The sequence below is a fragment of the Salvelinus sp. IW2-2015 genome, unplaced genomic scaffold, assembly GCF_002910315.2.
Source record: "Salvelinus sp. IW2-2015 unplaced genomic scaffold, ASM291031v2 Un_scaffold2758, whole genome shotgun sequence".
Classification (NCBI taxonomy): Eukaryota; Metazoa; Chordata; class Actinopteri; order Salmoniformes; family Salmonidae; genus Salvelinus; species Salvelinus sp. IW2-2015.
In genome coordinates, this window is record NW_019944061.1 from 1 (window position 1) to 7,569 (window position 7,569).

The window sequence follows — 7,569 nt, forward strand, 5'->3', positions numbered from 1 at the left end:
ATAGATTTTCCTTCAAAGGTTGTCTGGAAAATTGGCCTGATAATTTCCCCTCCTTTAAAAGGCGTTGAGCTGAATTGGTGTCAGAGGTGCTAGTTAGCCGAGCAGACAGCAGTCTCTCTTTGTGCAAGCCAGTCCCGATGTGGAGGAGTGATTTTTGCCATGCAGCCAAATGTAGTTAATTGCCCCCCCCCCCCTCCCCCCCCCCCCCCCCCCCCAGCCTCATCCACACCCCCATTAAGCTTCTTAGTGGTGTCAGGCTTGGGGGGGGGGGGACCTTTTGACGCCTGTGGGTGGTGCTGAACTCTGTGGGAAATGGGGAAAAGGAAAGAAATGCTCAAATCTGCTCTAAAGCTGTGAGCTTTGCACCACGGTGGGTTTGACCCCGTTTCAAGGTTGTGGAGTTGGGATTAATTCAGCTGTTGGATTATGAGCAGAGCCGTGCTCCCTGTGTCCAGGCTGTGTCAGGAATGACCCCCCCCCCCCCCTCCAAGTTCTCACAGCTCTCAGGGTTCACGCTCCAGCCTGCACCTGATCTCGCCGCTCTGGCGTCTTCTTGGCGTCTTGCGCCTCGGCCTTGCAGAGATATGCAGGAGCATTTTAAGTCTTGTTGGCTCAACACTTGTTTTGACCTCATCTCTCCTGTCAGACGAGGGCTGTAGTAAGGTCAAAGTGTCCCCCCCTCCTCATTACCAGCCCCCACCAGCCTTCAGTCTTTAAACCTTATGACCAGTGGTCAGAGGGTGAATGGCAAGACAAAGATTTAAGTGCCTTTGAATGAGGTATGGTAGTAGGTGCCAGGCGCACCGGTTTGTGTCAAGAACTGCAACGCTGCTGGGTTTTTCATGCTCAACAGTTTCTGTGTGTATCAAGAACGGTCCCACCCAAAGGACATCCAGCCAACTTGACACACACTGTGGGAAGCATTGGAGTCAACATGGTCCAGCATCCCTGTGGACGCTTTCGCACCTTGTAGAGTCCGTGACCCGACGAATCGAGGTGGTTCTGAGGGGGTGCAACTCAATATTAGGAAAGTGTTCCTCAGGTTTTGTACGCTCAGTGTGATGTCTACATATACATACACACACACACACACACACACACATACACACACACACACATACTACACACATACATACATACTACATACATACATACATACATACATATTAGCCAAATACATTTAAACTCAGTTTTTCACAATTGCTGACATTTAATCCTAGTAAAAATTCTTGTCTTAGGTCAGTTAGGATCACCACTTTATTTTAAGAATGTGAAATGTCAGAATAATAGTAGAGAATTATTTGTTTCTTTCATCACATTCCCAGTGGTTCAGAAGTTTACATACACTCAATTAGTATTTGGTAGCATTACCTTTAATTTGGTTAACTTGGGTCAAACATGTCGGTAGCTTCCACAAGCTTCCCACAATAAGTTGGGTGAATTTTGGCCCATTCCTCCTGACAGAGCTGGGTAACTGAGTCAGGTTTGTAGGCCTCCTTGCTCGCACACACTTTTTCAGTATTACCCACACATTTTCTATAGGATTGAGGTCAGGGCTTTGTGATGGCCACTCCAATACCTTGACTTTGTTGTCCTTAAGCCATTTTGCCACAACTTTGGAAGTATGCTGGGGTCATTGTCCATTTGAAAGACCCATTTGCGACCAAGCTTTAACTTCCTGACTGATGTCTTGAGATGTTGCTTCAATATATCCACATCATTTTCCTCCCTCATGATGCCATCTATTGTGTGAAGTGCACCAGTCCCTCCTGCAGCAAAGCACCCACACAACATGATGCTGCCACCCCCGTGCTTCACGGTTGGGATGGTGTTCTTCAGCTTGCAAGCATCCCCTTTTTCCTCCAAACATAACAATGGTCATTATGGCCAAACAGTTCTATTTTTGTTTTTCATCAGACCAGAGGACATTTCTCCAAAAGGTACGATCTTTGTCCCCATGTGCAAACCATGGTCTGGCTTTTTTATGGCAGTATTAGAGCAGTGTCTTCTTCCTTGCTGAGCGGCCTTTCAGGTTATGTCGATATAGGACTCGTTTTACTGTGGATATAGATACTTTCATACCCGTTTCTCCGGCATCATCACAAGGTCCATTGCTGTTCTGGGTTGATATGCACTTTTCGCACCAAAGTAGTGTTCATCTCTAGGAGACAAAACGTGTCTCCTTCCTGAGCGGTATGATGGCTGCGTGGTCCCATGGTGTTTATACTTGCGTACCATTGCTTGTACAGATGAACATGGTACCTTTTGGCGTTTGGAWATTGCTCCCAAGGATGAACCAGACTTGTGGACGTCTGTAATTTGACTAATTTCTTTTGATTTTCCCATGATGTCAAGCAAAGATTCACTGAGTTTGAAGGTCGGCCTTGAAATACATCCACAGGTACACCTCCAATTGACTCAAATTATGTAAGTTAGCCTATCAGAAGCTTCTAAAGCCATGACATAATTTTCTGGAATTTTCCAAGACAATTGTTGGATAAATTACTTGTGTCATGCACAAAGTAGATGTCCTAACCGACTTGCCAGAACTAGAGTTTGTTAACAAGAAATGTGTGGAATGGTTGAAAAACGAGTTTTAATGACTACAACCTAAGTTCATATAAACTTCCGCCTTCAACTGTGTATCTATATTAACCACTCACTGTCTTCTGTCTCTTCCAGCCATCCTTGATAACCACTCACTGTCTTCTGTCCCTTCCAGCCATCCTTGATAACCACTATCTGTCTTCTGTCCCTTCCAGCCATCCTTGATAACCACTATCTGTCTTCTGTCCCTTCCAGCCATCCTTGATAAACACTATCTGTCTTCTGTCCCTTCCAGCCATCCTTGATAACCACTATCTGTCTTCTGTGCCTTCCAGCCATCCTTGATAACCACTATCTGTCTTCTGTGCCTTCCAGCCATTCTCGATATCCATAATCTGTCTTCTCTCTTCTGTCCCTTTCAGCCATCCTCAATAACCACTAACTGTGTTYTGTCYCTTCCAGCCATCCTGAACCTGGACAATACTGTGGTGGACCTGGAGACTCTACAAGCCCTCTATGAAAACGTAAGGCTCTGATCTMTCATCCCTAAAGTCCAAAGGAAGGTGTGTCTTTGGCCAGGATACAAACACATGAAAATAAATGAGCATCACACTGTGTGGCTAATCTGTGTTGGTTTGAATCCTGGCCTTAGTCTTACTGTTGGTTGTAATGTATTCAGGCTATGATGGACTTTCCTTAGTTCTGGCCACTGTACCTGGCATGTCACTATAGACCTCAATCACCAACAGTTGTTCAGTAAGGAACAGAAGAGGTTTTGTGAAGGCCTTGTAAGAAATAATTTATTTACAATATCACTTTGTTCAGGCCTTGTTAGCAGTGATTCTTCCAAAACGTTCCTGGATATCCGATGTAACAGTGAGTCTCTCCAAACGTTCCTGGATATCCCGATGTAAAGCTGAGTCTCTCCAAAACGTTCCCTGGATATCCCGATATAAACAGTGAGACTCTCCAAAACGTTCCTGGATATCCGATATAACAGTGGTCTCTCCAAACGTTCCTGGATATCCTGATATAAACATGGCAGCAGTTCTGAACGATCCACCGAGTTAACACTTGGTAAACACTTCACTTCCACATCAGAAAGACTACACAGTTCTGAACCATCACAAGAGTTAACACCTGGTAAACACTTCACCTCACAATCAGAAAGACTACACAGTTCTGAACCATCACACGAGTTAACACCTTGGTAAACATCTCACCTCCACATCAGAAAGACTACACAGTTCTGAACCATCCACAGAGTTAACACCTTGGTAAACACTTCACTTCACATCAGAAAGACTACAACGTTCTGAACCATCCCAGAGTTAACACCTTGGTAAACACTTCACCTCCACTCAGAAAGACTACAAGTTCTGAACCATCCACAGAGTTAACACCTTGGTAAACACTTCACCTCCACTCAGAAAGACGACACAGCCAGATGCTCAGACAGACCGCATCTTTAACCATTTTTAACGCGTCCAATAAGATGGAGGATCAAAGAGTTAGGAACCACACCAATCAGCAAGAAGGAAATAACACGAACTGGAGGCATGAAGGGCGGAGTGTCGCAGGGGTCCGAGAGGCATGAAGGGGTCCGAGAGTGGGCGAAGGGCCCGAGTGGCCGGAGTGGTCCGCGAGAGGCATGAAGGGGTCCCGAGTGGCGCAGGGTCCCGAGTGCCCCGAGAGGCATGAAGGGCTCCCGAGTGGCGCAGGGGTCCGAGAGGCATGAAGGGCTCCGAGAGGCGCAGGGGTCGGAGAGGCATGAAGGGGTCCCGAGTGGCGCAGGGGGTCCGAGAGGCATGAAGGGCTCCCGAGTGGGGCAGGGCTCCGAGAGGCATGAAGGGCTCCCGATGGCGCAGGGCTCCGAGAGGCATGAGGGCTCCGAGTGGCGCAGGGCTCCGAGAGGCATGAGGGCTCCCGAGTGGCTGCAGGGGTCCCGAGAGGCATGAAGGGCTCCCGAGTGGCGCAGGGGTCTGAAGGCATGAAGCCCGAGAGGCATGAAGGGCTCGAGAGGCATGAAGGGCTCCCGAGAGGCATGACAGGGCTCCGAGAGGCATGAAGGGCTCCGAGAGCATGAAGGCTCCCGAGAGGCCATGAAGGGGTCCCGGAGAGGCATGAAGGGCTCCCGAGAGGCATGAAGGGCTCTCGAGAGTGATGAGAGGGCTCCCGAGAGGCATGAAGGGCTCCCGAGAGGCATGAAGGGTTCCGAGAGGCATGAAGGGCTCCGAGAGGCATGAAGGGTCCGAGTGGCGCAGGGGTCCGAGAGGCATGAAGGGCTCCGAGTGGCGCAGGGGTCCCGAGAGGCTGAAGGCTCCCGAGTGGCGCAGGGCTCCGAGAGCATGAAGGGCTCCGAGAGGCAGGGTCCGAGAGGCATGAAGGGCTCCGAGAGGCGCAGGGCTCCGAGAGCATGAAGGGTCCCGAGTGGCGCAGGGGTCCGGAGGCATGAAGGGCTCCCGAGTGGCGCAGGGCTCCCGAGGGCATGAAGGGGTCCGAGTGGCGAGGGGGTCCCGAGAGGCTGAAGGGCTCCCGAGAGGCATGAGGATCCGGAGGCTGAAGGTCGGAGGCAGAAGGGTCCGAGAGGCATGAAGGGCCTGGAGCATGAAGGGGTCCCGAGTGGGCAGGGCTCCCGAGAGGCATGAAGGGCTCCGAGTGGCGCAGGGTCCCGAGAGGCATGAAGGGCTCAGAGTGGCGCAGGGTCTAAGAGACATGCAATTCAGTGCAAGAGGCGTCACTACAGACACCCTGGTTCGAATCCAGGCTGCATCACATCCGGCCGTGATTGGGAGTCCCATAGGGCGGCGCACAATTGGCCCAGCGTCGTCCGGGTTAGGGCGGGGCAGGCCGTCATTGTAAATAAGGAATTTGTTCTTAACTGACTTGCCTAGTTAAATAAAGGTTAAATAATAAATGGAGTGAGTGACCACCATTATGGTTTCCTCTCATACGGCACCATATTCCCCATATAGTGAACTACTTTTGACCAGGCCAGAGTCTTAGACATGAAAAGTAGTGCACTATATAGGGAATAGGGTGCCATAGGGCTCTGGTCTAAAGTAGTGCAATTTATAGGGAATAGGGCTCTGGTCTAAAGTAGTGCACTATATAGGGAATAGGGCTCTGGTCTAAAGTAGTGCACTATATAGGGAATAGGGTGCCATAGGGCTCTGTCTAAAGTAGTGCACTGTGTAGGGAATAGGGAGCCATTTGGGAAGCACCCTACAGCTGGCTGTTAGTGACGAGCCTTGAAGAGTCTGGCAGGACCGACCTTTCAGCCAGAACGGAAACCCTGAAACACAGACCCATTAAGCTACATCACAGAACCAAAATAACAAATGAAAACATTCAAGGCCTTTATCCCCTCTCCCCCCACAGTTCTACAACCCGCTCTGCTCCCACACACTTTACAACCTAACAGTGTCTAAAGGCGAAGCAACCACAATGCATTGCTCTAACAAGGCCGAAGCAACCAAATGCATTGCTTAACAAGGCCCGAAGCAACCACAATGCATTGCTCTAACAAGGCCGAAGCAACCACATGCTTTGCTCTAAACAAGGCCCGAAGCAACACATGCATTGCTCTAACAAGGCCCGAAGCAACACAATGCATTGCTCTAACAAGGCCGGAAGCAACCACAATGCATTGCTCTAACAAGGCCGAAGAACCACAATGCATTGCTCTAACAAGGCCGAAGCACCACATGCATTGCTCTAACAAGGCCGAAGCAACACAATGCATTGCTCTAACAAGGCCCGAAGCAACCACAATGCATTGCTCTAACAAGGCCGAAGCAACCACAATGCATTGCTCTAACAAGGCCGAAGCAACCACAATGCATTGCTCTAACAAGGCCGAAGCAACAAAATGCATTGCTCTAACAAGGCCGAGCAACCACAATGCATTGCTCTAACAGGCCCGAAGCAACCAGAATGCATTGCTCTAACAAGGCCCGAAGCAACCAGAATGCATTGCTCTAACAAGGCCGAAGCAACCAGAATGCATTGCTCTAACAAGGCCGAAGCAACCAGAATGCATTGCTCTAACAAGGCCCGAAGCAACCAGAATGCATTGCTCTAAACAAGGCCCGAAGGCAACCAGAATGCATTGCTCTAACAAGGCCCGAAGCAACCAGAATGCATTGCTCTAACAAGGCCCGAAGCAACCAGAATGCATTGCTCTAACAAGGCCCGAAGCAACCAGAATGCATTGCTCTAACAAGGCCCGAAGCAACCAGAATGCATTGCTCTAAACAGGCCGAAGCAACCAGAATGCATTGTCTAACAGGCCCGAAGCAACCAGAATGCATTGCTCTAACAAGGCCCGACGCAACCAGAATGCATTGCTCTAACAAGGCCCGACCAAGATGCATTGCTCTAACAAGGCCCGACCAACCAGATGCATTGCTCTAACAAGGCCCGAAGCACAGAATGCATTGCTCTAACAAGGCCCGAAGAACCAGAATCTTGCTTAACAAGCCGAAGCCCAGAATGCATTGCTCTAACAAGTCCTGAAGCAACCAGAATGCATTGCTCTCAACAGTCCTGAAGCAACCAGAATGCATTGCTCTAACAAGCTGAAGCAACAGAATACATTGCTCTAACAAGCCTGAAGCAACCAGAATGCATTGCTCTAACAAGTCCTGAAGCAACCAGAATGCATTGTCTAACAAGGCTGAAGCAACCAGAATGCATTGCTCTAACAAGGCCGAAGCAACCAGAACCCATTGCTCTAACAAGGCCCGAAGCAACCAGAATGCATTGCTCTAACAAGGCCCGAAGCAACCAGATCCCATTGCGCTAACAAGGCCTGAACAAAGTGATATGTAAATAAATTATTTCTTACAAGGCCTTCACAAAACCTCTTCTGTTCCTTACTGAACAACTGTTGGTGATTGAGGTCTATAGTGACATGCCAGGTACAGTGGCGAACTAAGGAAAGTCCATCATAGCCTGAATACATTACAACCAACAGTAAGACTATTAAATACTATAAAATATAAATAATAATATTATATC